This window comes from Limanda limanda, chromosome 14 (genome assembly GCF_963576545.1).
Source record: "Limanda limanda chromosome 14, fLimLim1.1, whole genome shotgun sequence".
NCBI classification, from domain to species: Eukaryota; Metazoa; Chordata; class Actinopteri; order Pleuronectiformes; family Pleuronectidae; genus Limanda; species Limanda limanda.
Window position 1 is genome coordinate 21,417,943 of NC_083649.1, and position 15,744 is coordinate 21,433,686.

The following is a 15,744-nucleotide window of genomic DNA, read 5'->3' on the forward strand; positions in this document are numbered from 1 at the left end:
AGACCAGCATGGAGACATACAGGTTCTGGGAGGATCTGGTCCACTGCAAGAGGAAGTGATAGAAGCCATCTTTGCCAACCTGGAAAATCCATCACTTAACAGATGAGGTGATTTAAGACTTTCAGCCACCTACAAGTTTCCTAACCATTTAACTCCAGGTTGGCACTAGAACTTACACATGTCTACACCTTGACAACAGCTGCTATTAGACATGCACTGAATTCCGAATACCCTCCACACTTTCTCCAGAGCGGGTGCATGTGTGAACGCAAACATCCGAGTGAGAGCCTCCGGATTATCTGCCAACTTTCTCCGCCTGGCCCCCCCAGAGTATAAAAATCCTCAAAATGTCGGGAGAATAAGATGCGAGTACACTGTGGGGGATCGTCTGCTGGCCGACAGATGCAAAAAAACGAAAATAATACAAATATCTCCCAGGAGGGAGAAGGGGCCCAATACATGTAGAAGACAACGACAAAGATGTCTATAGAGTTAATGGTGATAAGAGTCAACACCAGATCTCCACAGCAGAATTAATATGTTACTTCCTGCCTCTGCCTGCTGCACCCGGCTGCACCACCCCTCCTCCCCCATCTAAATAATACAGAGGATTTGTTGCAGCTGAGAACGCGTCCTTTCAGAGAACATGCCGCTATGTTGTGCATGAGTGAAACCAGTTCTCCGGGCTTTACCTGCTGGTCATGTCTGAAAATGGTTTAACAGGTGGTATTAGTCAGTGAAAACTAAATTAGTCTCCATGATGAAAGGTGAAACATCCTCAAGGAAAACAAGCAAGCCAGTTACTTATGTTCACTTGTACACATTCTGAAGTTTAAATCGAATTCTTGTGTACAGTTATTCTTCCACAGCATATCTTTAATGATAAGTTAGCAAGTATTTTGGTAAGAAATAAGTATCCAATATTTCTCAAATGTGAATATCTACTGCTTTTCCTGTTCTCAAGTAGCTTTAGTTTAGGATTTACATAGTTACCAGATACATATCAGAAAGGTAGATAAGCAGCAAGTAGAACTCCATTCTATCCAGATCCAAAATCTTAAAAAGATGATTGTTTCTCGAGAAACTACAAAACCCCTTTGAATAGCACACAGATGTAACCAAGGATAATTTCACAGTTGACCATTATCAAACATTTCCTCCTCCACAAAAGAGGCAACTTCTTCAAAGTCGCTGTAGTTCTTTCTTCAGAATAGATTCAGTTGCACATTACAGATTTTTGTAATGTGGTCCTGATGAGCCAAAAATATTAAGCATTTAGTTATTTGTGAAACCTATACTCAAGTGTAACTTAACATGATGCTCCACATTCCTCATTTCAAGGCAGGCGACAGGCTGATCCTCTGGCATTCCCACTTTAACATGACACATTGCCTAAAATTATGTCTTTATACTCGTAACATTAAAACTTTATTCTTGAAATATTTTGACTTTATTCCCCGAAACGATTTTCTTTTTTTCTTGAATTGGCCTGAATACTCTGTCATAAAAACAAACTAAAGACTTGGCTACTAAATGTTCTCTTGTGATTTAAAAAACACCATGTGTAAGTGGAGTTGGATTGTCTCTGCACTGGGGGTCTTCTTTCCTAACTCCTTACAGCTTCTCCTTCTCATCATCCTTGACCCTGTGACCTATTCTATCAGGGTCAAGGTTTATTAGAACTTAGAATTAGAAGTTAATTTAAACTTTCTAAACGCAGCCAATGTTTTCTTTCTACTGTAGCCCAGAATGGTCAAACAAAACACAGGCCTTAGAAATGGTCACATGTGGAAAATGAGTTGTTGGCAAGAGATGCCACTAAATCCTGAAATTGAGAGAAGCTGATTTCTGTGTCATTGGGTAAAGTAAGGTTTTAAGGTACGTTAAGGGTAAGCGTTAAACTTAAAGTGTGTGTGTGTGCGCGCATGTGGGGAGACACACAGACTGCTGAAATGAATCGTAATAATATGCAGACCTAAAAAACACCGCTCGGTAATCGAATCACTGAGTAAATGTCAAAGTAAGTCAAGTAAATTCAATAGACTGCATCTTATCTTGCATTTCAAAGAACAAGCAGAGTCTTTGAGACTTGATCCCTCCTGCGCTTTGCACAGAACAAATTGTAAACATTTACAAATCTGCTTGTGCTTACGCCGTGTGCATACATTATGCAGTACAGTTGAATCTCTGTATAGCTATATGACCTTTCCTGAGACTCTACTGAAAGCCATTTTCATCTTGCATATGATCAAATGTCAATATCAAAGCCAGAGGGATCATTATAGTAGACTTCACTGCAGTGGATATGTACAGTGTTTTCTCCACTATTCACATCATTACAAAATCTAATGAGATCTCAGATGACAAAATCAAATGTTAGGAACTCATAATTTTCTAATCACAAGTCACTGTGATCAATATGATTTAATTTGTTCTATAAATAAATAGATCAAAAGACAGTTTACATATAGAATATATTGCTGTAATGTGCAACCATTTTAATGTCAAGACAGTTGTTAAATAACGAGGACGAGGAGGATGCAGTGCCCCATCCAGTATCTTCAGCCTTGGCAGTTTTGGAACAGCGTTTATTCAGTTGAGTGATGGAATCTTCTCATAAAATTATTTCACAGAGTGAGTATCTATTTAAAAGACAATAAAGAAGACACCATTTCACTACAGACTACAGTCCCTCACTGGCTCGTATCCCATATTTAATAAAAGCATAATCAGCACAAACCATTACGTCCATCTAACGCTCCATAATATCAAGTCAAGGCTCTTTTATCTTTTCCCTTCCTGCAGCTCCACTCTCCCTGGGCCCACAGGTTGGTCAGTCCTTCTCTGCCGTCGCCTTCTCCTGTCACCTTCGGTCTTACTCATACCAAGGATTAACTACTGAGAAAAAATATGCAGGATGAGTAAGAGGGGAAAGCTGTGCAGGAACATTAACCTGGCTGTTTATGCAATAAGCCTGGGCAACAGCTTGGATTTGCATGGCTTTTGCCTGCATGCACAGGCACACCTGCCCACACAATCAACCCCCACACACACACTTGATTTTTTGGTTTTGTCCAAAAGGATTATGGGAGAGATTACATCCTCCTATAAACACACACGCACACTTAAGCTTTTCCTCATATTCCTCCTGTTGCGGTATTCAACAGCTGCAGCGATTATGCCTCATCATCTTTGTCTGAGTGGGCCTCATTCATATGGAGCAGAGCGTACTGCATCTTCAGGGGCCTCTGAAATAGTGGGAGAACATAGTAATCAGCTATCAACTGTGATCAAGGGAAGCTGTCAGCACTATGGACGTGGATGAATATATTTAATGTCAATGACAACTTATTCTAAGAGGCAATAACAGATACAGAATGACCTGTCAGTATCAAAATAAATCCTCATCGGTAGTCGCTGCACCACAGCAGCAGGAGCACAAAACGGAGCACAATTGATTGCACTCAAAACAATAGCATGGTTCAGAAGGTACCTTTTGAGATTTAAAGTTGTGTTTTATTTGTTTCACACCAAATCATAATATACAACATCACAAGGTCGAGACCCAACAGTTGGAGTGTGACTGTGGAGAGAAAAAACTCCCTGGAAGAAGGAGAAACATCTTGCAGAATGTGGGCGGCCATATGACTCGACCGGTCAGGGTGAGCAGAGAAAAATGGAATCTGACATCATGATCATTATCTCTATTGTTAGATATACATTTTTTTATCTTGATATTATTTGGTAATTTATCCCAGCCCTGGATTTGTATGTGTTGGACATACTGTATAAACAGAGCTCTACAACTGGCTCTGCAGAACTGCCTTTAGGCACAATGGTGCTTCAAGCTCAATGCTAACAGAGACATGCTACCAAGCAAAATGCAGAGTGATGTTAGGATGTAATGTTTGCCATCTTAGTTTGATATTTGCTATTTAGCACTAGAGAGCCAGTTGTAGTATTTGCAGGTATTTGGTCATAAACCAAATTCTTAGACTAAAATTTTGCCAGATGCAAACCGAGAGATAAACAAAGCTGGTACCCATCATACTCAAGAATCTGTATGTGCTAAATTTGATGGGAATTTTTTGAGATATTTCATGGCCATACAAAAAAATCTGGGTGTACGACTGACCTACATGGCAATCCCTAGAGCCATGTCCATGATGTGCAATCAAACACACATACCAAGGTAAACATCACTATGGCTACCCACTCAGTACTAATATAAGGATTTTTTTGTTCTATAAAGTACAGTACTAATTTTTAGACACTGAGCATGCTTAAGTTCTTATCTATCTTGCAATACAATCAGGGCTAGCTGTAAATTCATTGCAGCTGACACATATAACTGGATGCATAAAGAACGATCTTCATAGACCAAAAGGACAACAAGTCCTTCAGCACTCCCCTGTTCCCCACAGAGCCCTGACCCCCAGAGCCCTGACCTCAACATCATGGAGTCAGTCTGGGATCATATGAAGAAACCAGCACGGATTTAATCCACATTAGAACTGTGGCAAGTTCTCCAGCTTTGAACAACCTGACTTCTAAGTATCTTACAAGACTTTACTGACGAGAACTGGGGCCATTTTAAAAAGTGAAGCTTGTTCAGATCACCTCTTCTTTGTTGTTTTTGTTGATTGCTTAATCAAATGTGTTCATGGAATTGCTGTTGAAAGCATCTTCAATTTACTAAAAATATAGAAATTTCCCAGAGTGACTATGTGTGAATGTCACTACTTGAGCACATCAAGTAAAATCATTTAGTATGTATGTAGAAGACAACGCAATCAGAATATGTGAAACTCAACCCCCACTGCTACACTTAAATACCCACATGGGTCCTGGCTCACACAAAGACTCTATTCTTCACATTGCTGATGATAAACAAATAAAACTGACAACACAGAAGGTCAATGTCTGAACAAAACCACCTCCACAAAATCCTGCCTAAAACAAACAGGAACAAACATAATTGCAATAATACAATACAATAATAAAAGTCACAGACTAATCCCTGGAATCTTTTAATTCAATCCACAGATTAGCAGGCAGCTGTACGAGGCACATCTAGCTGTGTCTGTGAACCTGTTCAACACATTTTTGTCGTTCAATCAATGTGATGTGATAGAGCAAACAGGCAGCAGCTCGAGGCTAGACGCCGAAGGCAGGGTTCACGGGCAGCGATCAATCAGACTGGACACCAGTACACTCTGGGACAATCCCAACCGACTCCAGGGCCACCCTTCTCTCCCGCAGGCTGCCTGAGGCAATGATAAGCCCGGAAAAAAGACTGAACACTGGCAAGTTGGATGAGCCAATTATTTCTTCTCTTCTCACTCAGACAATGATGCCGAGGCCTCCAGTGGCTGGCCGTCCTGGAATTGGAACAATGTCGCCTGACTACAGACCAGCCCAGGATGCCACCGTCCCTCCTCACATTCAGGGAACGGGCAGATAAAAACTCATCTGCAGATCTGTGATGAACAGGACTCACTGTATTTCCAGTTCAGGCAGGCCCTTATAGTGGCTCCACCCTCTGTCTTTGTGACACTGCCCAGTTCATAGGATGAGGGAAGGGATAGCAAGAGAGGATGAGAAAGTTAATGTGAATGAAGATGAGCATGGGGCAGCCCATCATCCACTGATATCAGGATTCCCATTAGAAAGCTTTGGATATCACAATGCTGTAATTCTGTGAAGATGTACGGAGGACAACAGTTTCTGCTGAATATGAGAATCCAGTGCCCTGGATTGCACCAGTGATCTCTATCCCTTCTCGTAGCTGTGACAAACCTGTGGTCAGGTGGCAGGTCAGTCCTGATGCAGAGGCTGCAGCTGGCTCTAGTTTACTCTCGTCTAAGAGACCAATTCAGTATCCAGCAAGCTGTGAGATGCAGGCAAACAAGCCCAGCTTTGCCAACTCATAGCACACTGAGCAATACAGATGCATATTAAATGAGCAAGTGCTGAGCTGACTAAGCATGTGGTACTCATTTCCTCAATCCTGCTTCTTTGAAAGAAAATGTTTCTATCAGCTGACAAAAATCAAAGGGTGGTTATCCTGGAAAATATACACTTTGAAAACATGCAACCGATACATCCCATTGGTTCTATCATCACAGCTACACCCCTGACAGATGAGTGCTAGAAGAAGCAGACTTTTCTGTGACTCGCTCACTTACTTCTGGCTTTTGTCTCTGGGTTTGTGTGGCATGTCTCCAGGGCTGGAAACTCTGTTCATGCACAGTGAGAACACACAAACCAGTGAGAACACAGACAGTGTTCTCACAGGCAAACAGGTCAGACAGACAGACAGACAGACAGGTAAAACAACCAATCTTTTCCAAATTGATCATTACTACAGATAATAAAACAGAAGGGGCCACAGATTTCGTCTTTTTCTTTTTCAGACGACTTTATTCATTGATTCTAACAAATTCATTTATCATAGCATCTGCTTACACATTTGGTCATTTGTTGATTCACAGTAAACAGTAAAGCTGCTGAGAATATAATTAGAAGAGTAGCAAACCTTCATGCTCTTGGTGTGTGAGGCGTTATGTTTATCTCCTCAGGCAGCACAGAGCTGCAGGTGTTTCAGTGCCAGTTTGTCTGTTACCGCACGTGTGTGTGTGTGTGTGTGTGTGTGTGTGTGTGTGTGTGTGTGTGTGTGTATGGTCTAAGTGAGGAAGCGAGACCTGAGTGAGGTAGTGTGTGCCTGCCTGTGTTTGTGTGTGTGTGCTAGGGATGTCACGAGAACTGATACTTTATACCAAGTAAATGCCAAAATACTAAAAAGGTCATACTATTCTTTTGTTATTTTTACAGTACAGTAGGTACCGAACAATACCGACCAGCCCCTCTAGGATGGTTGCTGCCACTGCTTTGGCATTATGACAGGCTCACATTGCGTGTCCGGTGTCCTTGTACCATGCCACATGTCCTCGCTCCCCCGCTGACCTGTGCTCACTTTGCATGTCGACGGTGGACAGTCACTGGTCAGAGTTTCTTGGGAGGGCAATGCAGTGCTTAGGGTTTACTTTGTGTTTGCTTGGGTCGCTCTGGAGTTTTTGATTCAGGTATTGAAACAGAGTGACAGATACGAGCAGACACACACATACACACAGACACACACAGACACACACACACTCCTGCGGATAGGAGAGAGGTTCTTACAACAGATTGTGACACAATTACCTTGTTGTTACAGAAGGAGCGTTGCCCTGTTTTGCCAGGAAAATGGAGGTGAGTCCAGCTGGTTATTGTGGAGATGTTGTGCCCAGTTCTGCCTTCCCACTGAGAATTCCATGCACCCAGCAGGAGCACGCACAGCTACAGTAGAAAGATAATACCAGATGAAATCATCTCTGCAGCAATGTACTGTTTAAAACTATATCATCTCTGAGGACAAAGTTGTAAGTGTTAGAATGAGGAAAAATCCCAAACTGCCAAACTCAATCAAAAAATGCCTGAGCTAAAACACATTTTGTCCTAGCCCCAAGTGGTTATTTATTATTAAAGTGATGAATGTGTGACTCCATCTGCAGAAAACATGTTATGCATGCCCCAGCTATTTTAGCATTATTGACCTGGCATTTAAACAGTTGACTCAAACATCTAAAGATCACGAGAAATAAAGGTTGGACTGTTGGAATCGTGAAAATGTCATGGTATTGGTCTCTTACTACCCAACCAGATGTTTTCAGCCTCTTTCTGTGGATAATCATCAAATTAACACAATTAGTCACATAATTACACTTGCTGCGTAAGGGCCAGTTATTCTAAATGGGAAATGACTGCAGTTCGCAGTAAACCGACTTAATACAGCCGTTTCCTCCATGACCTAGTTTGACCGTTGATCACATGTAATCACCACTAATGTCTGTAGCGGCTGCAGAGTGAGCTCTCTTCCACCGCTGCATTTCAGAGAATCATCACCGCATAAGAGACTGAGCTTATCTGTTTCTCACAGCATTTAACATAAAACAAAATGGAGAACTTATCTCTACAGCACAGGTTCCCAATAAAGAATTTGGAGTTGGTATGAAGAATAAACCCAGATAAAACCCCTCTCAGAAACCGAATCAGACTTGAGGTTTTTGTTCTTTTGTGTTGGTAAAGGTCACGAGCGGAAGAACGATGGAGGCATCACCATGGGCAAGCTGCTGATATGACAGATGGAGAAAATGTTCAGCCCAGCAGCCCTTTGATGACTCATCCTAATAATCTTACTCCCTCAGGACAGAGAAACATTATTTACAGCTTATTTTATTAAAAATGTTTTACATTTTTATTATGAAGCCAAGTATATTTGCAGCTTTGAGTGATTCTGACAAGTTATACATTTTCAAAAATATGACTAAAGTCAAAAATTAGTGAATCATTATTTTTCCCTCCATGCTGCTGTAGGAGGAACACAGAAACACTCAAATTGAGCAGCCTCATACGTTCCACAGTACAATAATTACTAAAGACAAGTCAATCTTGTACAAAACAGTCAATTTCTACACTTTTGAAGCTGGCTATTTACTGACAGCTATTTTTTGATTATTCTCAGCCCTAATCTGTTGTAGTCATCTTTTCTTCCTGCGTCAGAGAGGGACCATTTTTTGGGAGAAATACAAGAATTGTAGGCCTCGGGGCTGCGAGCCTCTATCTCACCTAATCAATAATGTGAGCTGCAGCATTGAAGAGCCTGTTATTCTCCACCCTGGTGCAAGCTACAAAGAGAATGATGCAGTTAGCCTAGAAAGGGGAGCTGAAGCTGGTCGATTCTCCAGAACAGGAGTGGATTTGAGGAACGGTTTGCTCACAAAAATAGGCTGCTTTTCAAAAGGACAGCCCCGGTGTCAGCTGGCCCAGGGTCAGGTTCTGCTTTTTTACTCCTCCAGGATTTCATCAAAAACACCACCAGCCTCTTTCGATTCCACCATCAACACAGAGGGATATTTCTAACGGCCAATCACAGACAAGACCTGAGCCGAAATAGAAATTCATGTCATATAGAGAAGCTGAAGTGGGGAGTACTTAGCGGGAGGTTTAGGCTCCTTCTCTTGAGCTGGCAGTCCTCGCTGAAATCACAAACCTGTCTTTGGAGCAATGAGAGCCGATTCCTCCCCCAACACTGTCACTGCTAAGCACTGCCAGAGCCTCCTACACCACCACTGCACACATTCTTTGTACTAGTACAGAAGGAAACAGTTTAAAAAAAATCAATGATTGATTTATTTATGGCCATCGTACAGATTAATGAAAAATCTGCTTGAATACCTCATGAAAAGCCTTGCCAGTGTTGTGCAATAGGAGTAGACTTGACGTTGGCTAATTATTAATAATCATGAAATATGATTATTAAAATAAAAATTATCTATCAAAAATAATTAAATTATTAATTGAATATGATCAGTAATCAAATAACAATAAAACCACTAATGAGAAAATAGGAATTATCAATTAGAAAGTACAAGCTATCAATTAACAATGATAAGGTTATCAACCAAGAATAATGAAAAGAATTAGTCAAAAACAATAAAATTATCAATTTAAGAATAATACTATCTATATTAATAATTGAGAAAGGGGGGCACCACCCTGGTTTCCCAGGGACCAACGATGTCAAGCTATAATTATCAGTCTCATAATGATAAATGTCAAATTAATAATGTCAATATTTTAATATTAACGATTACTTAATAAACAGTGAAGGCTTCTAAGTTCGAGCACAGGCAATCATAATCCAGCTGCAATCACACACTTATGCACAAATAATCACAGACTACAGATACTTTAATTACAAAAGTATTTATTAAAAAGGGGAAATAAAGTCATAATGTTATTCAATGATTTATCATTTTAACAAGCTCCGAAATTTCAAAGATAAACACAGCAGCACTTATCACAATTCAGAAAATACATGTAAAACCTGCGGTCTACCTATGTATGTCTGTCTCTGTGTGTGTGTGTCTGTGTCAAAGTGTCTCTCTATGTGGGTGTGTCTATGTGTGTGTATGTGAAATAAAGTTAGTGTTATTTAATGATTTATCATTTTAACAAACTCCCATATTTCAAAGATAACAACAGCAGCTTATCACAATTTAGAACACGCATGTAACCTCTGGTCCATCTATGTGTCTCTGTGTGTGTGTATCTGTCTGTGTCTATCATGTGTGTGTGTGTGTGTGTGTGTGTGTGTGTGTGTGTGTGTGTGTGCGAGAGAGAGAGAAAAAGAAGGGGCGTGGCGATGACGCGAAGTGACATCACATCTAAGATGGAGGCCGATCATGATTCGTGGAATCAAGGCCTAAAAACTCTCAAAATGGCGGATTGACTACAAAACAAGATGGCGGAGCCGTTATGAATTTAGAGCCAGGATGGGAGGAGAGAGAGAGCGGAGGCGTGGCAATAATAGACTCAAAATGGTGGGTTAACTTGCGTTATTCAAGATGGAGTCTATGTTAATGACACCATGTGGCCGGAGCGCACACTGGTGGTCGTCACATGAATTACACAAAGGAAATTTTAGACAAAGAGAATTCTTATCTCTGCTTGGCTTTGGGGGCCGAATGGTTTCCAGATGGTTTTCCAATGGTTTTCAGCCTCTCTAAGCATAGATTTAACTATGTGACATGACCTGTATTATAAATACAGGTCAGAAGTGTGTATAGGTCGGTTTAGAAGGAGAGAGAGAGAGAAAACATGTAAGGAGAGTTCAAAGAAGCTCTTAAAAATACGCCAGAGATAGATTAACAGTGATTCACCCCTCAGCCCCAAGCGGACGTTGTGGGCCGAGGTTCTGATCGGTGAAATCACTGCAGACTCACACAGACGTTAACAGTGCGGGCGGAGGCTTTCCTCGCGGCCTCAAGCACTAACACAAAACCCGGAAATGAACCGGAAGTAGCGGCTCGTCGTAGCCGGCTAAACAATGAGACTTAGCGGTCTCGCAAAAAATACAATCAAATATTAAACAATATGCTACGTATCTGCCCAGATAATCAAGTCTCTTACTGTACAACCCTCGCGATGTGCCTGCGACTCGGCGCGAATGTGTCGGGGGCCAGTGAATCACGTGGTCTCTCTCACAAGCGGAGCTCCGGAGCTCAGCCGCTGGACCGGACAAGGAGCGGATTTTCTCGTGCTGTCTTGACGGGATGAACGTCGTCTTCTTCTGTAACAGCGGAGAACGTGCTGTTTTACAGGAACGGAGTGGATTGCCTCTTACTCCTCAGCGGGATGAACGTCGCGCTTCTGCAGGGGACGGCTTTGTGGAAGCCGTTTGTAGATCGTTGGAAAAAAGAAAAGTAAAGTCCGTGTGGAAAAGGAAACAGTCTGAGATCGTCCAGCGAGCAATTTCCTGTTTGATCTTTCCAAGTTAAAACAGGAAAAGTCCTTTCCAAAATAAAACGTCGACTAAGATGAACAAAAAAATGAATGAAATGAATTGAAATGAATAAAACAAACGTCTTATCGCCTCCTTAGTTACTGAGTCGTGTGGTTAGACCTCTTGAGGTCAGAAAACAACTTGAGCAGCGTGGAAAAGAAGAGGACAAAGAGAGTCTCTTAAAAATACCGAGTTAACTAGTAGAACCCCGAGGGGTTCTGTTGTTGCTGGGGCATCTGGGTGAAGAGAGAGAGGTTTCTGTGAGCTCAGCCTTTTTAAGTCATGTCTCAGGTGACTCCCCCCTGGGAGGAGGGGTCAGGGGTCAGTGTGGCCCTCCAGCCAATTGAGTTGTCAGGATTTGGCCCCCAGGGGCGGGCTTACATTGGGGACCCAGGAAGTGACCTGCTGCCACATGGTGATAAGGGCCACATGCTGGATTTTTAAATGTAAGGGGTTTCCCCGAGCCTGGCCTAAGGTTTTACGACTCTTTGTTCTATGTCAGATCACTGGGCCTTGCCCAACACCAGTTACTTACTTACTATAGGCTGCAACATTCATATATTGAGTGTCACTGACTATAATACCAAACAAAGAAAATCAGCCTTAACCTCATTTATTTTTCTATCAAGGATCAAAACAGAGCCAACTCCTGAGGCCAACGCCATTGTGACCATTTATACTGGTATATACACTTTATACTGGTGTACCAAAGCCAGTTGGCTGTGGGGTCTCTATGCCACTGTTAATAAATAATAATGAACAACGGTTACTTTTACTGAAATTACAGCAACACAGAAAAACCAGAAGACATCGGAGTAGATAATGTGTTTGAACACTGAACTGATTCAGGCAGAAGGAGGTTGAGCTTACTGCGTTTGTCCGACCACTTGTAGACATGGACAGGAGATGCTGCCAGTTGTTTTCATCCACATTATGAAGGTGCATGTCAAGGTAAGTGTAGGCTATTTGGTTTCTCCATACCTATAGCACTTAGTCAATGCTGAACAATAAATTGGCATTTACATATCTTGGACTCTGGTCAGTAAAACCAGTCTCCTACAGAGTAGCCAGGCCCTATATTCTCTTAAATGTCACCAACAACGCACTTGTCCTTAACGTCTTAACAGGAGATCAGTTTATTTAGGTCAACATATAAATCCAAAAGCAAACTAAACGCAAAAACCTCAGGGATGAGACGAGACCATCATGGTCTAAATAAAAGATTTACAAGATGCTGCATTCTGCAGCTTGCCAACTCTCTTGTATTCATGTGTGTTTCCTTCATTGGTCACTGGAAGACTTGTATTAGATACAAGCTGCCTTCTTGACCAAACTATAATAAATTGATTTTTTGCATGAGTGGAACTGAGATAACAATTTATTGTAATTCATCCTGAGAGGAACACAAACGTCTGAGCATAATTCATGGCAATCAATGTGAAAGGTTTGGATGAATGTCAACCAGCTGAAGGCAGTAGAACGGGATCTCCACAGTCATTATGAGAGTCATCTTCTGAGGATCAGGAAGGTCGGTATCAAATTTGATGGCAGTTAAGAATATTGTTCAGATCTGTTACAAAATAACTGACAGACCAACACAACCAGACTCCCTTGAACAAAGTCGCTAGCATGACTAAAGAAGACCAGAACCTATGTGCAAACACACTGTCATATCAAATACATACAGTTATTGGAAAAACAAACAGTTGGTGTCGGCATCTTCATACTTCATTCAGGCATAAACCAAAAGAAAATACCATCTGTTAATGTCGCAGATAATTTTAACATGTGGGTTGGATGGCAATGTACAAAAGCCTCTGAGTGTGAGCGTGTGGGCATTCATTAAAAATCACAGATAACATGTACTATTTTTTTAAATCATGTTATTCAAGAGAAAAATCAAACCTTTCAGCACATTGTCCGCCCATCCAGTAAGACAACTAACACTGTGTGGAAATGAGACCAACCCGGAAAGAAGGCAAGACTGAGACCTTCTACACCGTGACCAACTGAGTCCACAGTGACCCCAGAGGACAACGCTGGTGTCAAGGTTTGAGGAAATACTTTGGACAGACAAGCCTAGGGGACACAAGCAGCCATCAGTTACTGTATGTCAGTAAGCTCACCGAACACATACAGCACAAACATAGGGACAGCAAGATATGACACATTCATGAAAAAACTTAAAGGAATAGTTCACCCAAAAATGATAATTCACTCATCATCTATTCACCCCTATGCCAATGGAGTGACTTAGGGGGTAAACAGCATAGCAGCAAGATAGAAGCCCAATCCAATACAACTGAAGACATATCTTCAGACATAAAAAAAAAAACGTCCACAAGTGTCCACAAGCCCCGACATTCCTATTCTACTCTAAACAAGGTCATCTATACCATGTTTTAGAGCATGAAAGTGTCCGCTGATATCTTCCGACCAGGTGCAATCAGGGACAGTCTGAAAAGCTTACGTCCGCTAGCTTAGCCACTTCTGGGAGACTTTTAGGTGTAAAACACTGTGGAAATGACCTCGTTTCGAGTCAAATATGAATCTCTGGGCTTGTGGACACTTGGATGACACCACACGAACAGTATGGAGGTGTGTTATGTTTTTTTTCCTGTTGTTTTTTTACGTCTGAAGACGAGTCCCTATTATCTTCAGTTATATTGGATTCAGCTGGTACGCTGTTTACCCCTGACACTCCAACAGTGTTTTGTGGACTCAAAAACCTAGCATAGGCTTGAGTAGATAATTAGTGAATTATCGTTTTTTTGGGTGAACTATCCTTTGAAGAGAGATTAAAGGTTGTTAGGTTATTCTTTCAGCTGACAGGGTTAGAATGCTAAAAAGCTGTAATAGTGTCTTGAGGATCCAATGAAATTACCACCAAAGGTTTGTCTAACTCAATAAAGCCTCAGAAACAGTGATGACCATTTTCTTTGGTTTGACTTAGTTCTTACTTCCTGAGAGCTAATCAATGCCCTTTCAATAAACTTGTTCTAATAAAAGAGATTAACTGGTGTAGGCCCTCAGTGGGCTCCTCATTAATGCTGGTCCATCTCATAAACAGGCTAATGGCAACAGGAGAGACGTGTGAGCAGGGTGGAGTGCAGGAAAGCACTTAACTAAAAGATGAGAGAACCCCCAGAGTCCTGACTGCATGTGCTTTGAATAATGAGGGTAAATATGCAGATGTGGCCGTGCACCTGGCACATTGTGAACTAATGAGGACAGTTAGATGTATTCATTTATCCCGTTTCTAACTACACCCAAAGACATTTGTTACCAACTTGTCTCAAATCTCATTATTATTCTTAAGGTAAGTAGACATTTGACAAAGTGTGAAAAAAACATTCAGTTGCAGCAGGTTGACCATTTCACAGTGACTCTGATACAGTCGATTTACAGCACAGTTCTCTATATATTCTAGCCAGCCTCGGACAAAATGTGGCAGCACGTTCCTAAAACATAAACTTTGGTGTTTTGAACACTGTTATTACGCACAAACCTGGAATCTGTGGCATCTGGGAAGGCCATTCTTGTCATTGTCGTGAAAGAGATCTCAGGGATAAATGGCGCGGGTTTAAATACGGGTTCAATATTTCAGGACTGCCGTTATATTCTCTTATATTTGTAGGACTGGGTCTTTAATAAAGTTGGGGTTCATATAAACGTTGCTGCTGATTGGGCAACATCTCTGACACACCCACCATATGAGAGAAAACAAACCTCCAAGCCTGTTGCACATTAGTGATGTGTCGGACGTGAACGATTCGTTCACTATGAACGAATCCTTACAAGGACTCGGGAGTAACGAGTCCTCTCAAAGAGAGATTCGTTCATTTTCTTGTGGCCGCGCATCGGGACTGTTCCATAGGCTCAGTCAAGGAAGCAGAAATGATTCGTTCATTTCCCTACTGGGTCTTCGGGTACGAGTCTTTGGATCATTTTTCACGTGACCTGCATTGGCTCAGTAGAGGAGCGCTGGAGCTGTAGCGAGGGACGTTCACTGTCTCCCGGAGAAATTAACACTCTGTGTTTTTAGTATAGAAAGACGTGAATTATATTTGTTCACAAGTCATACAGACTGGTTTTGTTATTTTCACTTTACATTAACACTTACAGTTTAGTGCAGTGTTATTGTTTGCTGTGATAATTAAATGCCAGTGTGATAATAAATGACAATTTCAAACCATAAAAACTGTACAAACTCAAAGTTCACAGGCTTAAATCAATTGTGTTTTACACAGAATTTTTCATTTAATATAAGACCATTTTACTTGAATTGCACATTTGTGTGACAGATCATAATTTTTTAAGAAAACCTCCTCTATTAAATACAGTACAACATGACAGTT

At 41.4% G+C, this 15,744-nt stretch overlaps 1 protein-coding gene across 1 annotated transcript in view; it reads right to left on the reverse strand.

Moving 5' to 3' along the window:
* The window catches only part of camkk1a (calcium/calmodulin-dependent protein kinase kinase 1, alpha a), a 70,382-nt gene that overhangs the window by 48,149 nt on the left and 6,489 nt on the right, over positions 1 to 15,744 (reverse strand). Inside the window, exon 2 of the mRNA XM_061085898.1 lies at positions 7,204 to 7,338. The gene's annotated coding sequence lies outside the window, so the exon portion shown is untranslated. The remainder of the gene's footprint in view (positions 1 to 7,203; positions 7,339 to 15,744) is intronic.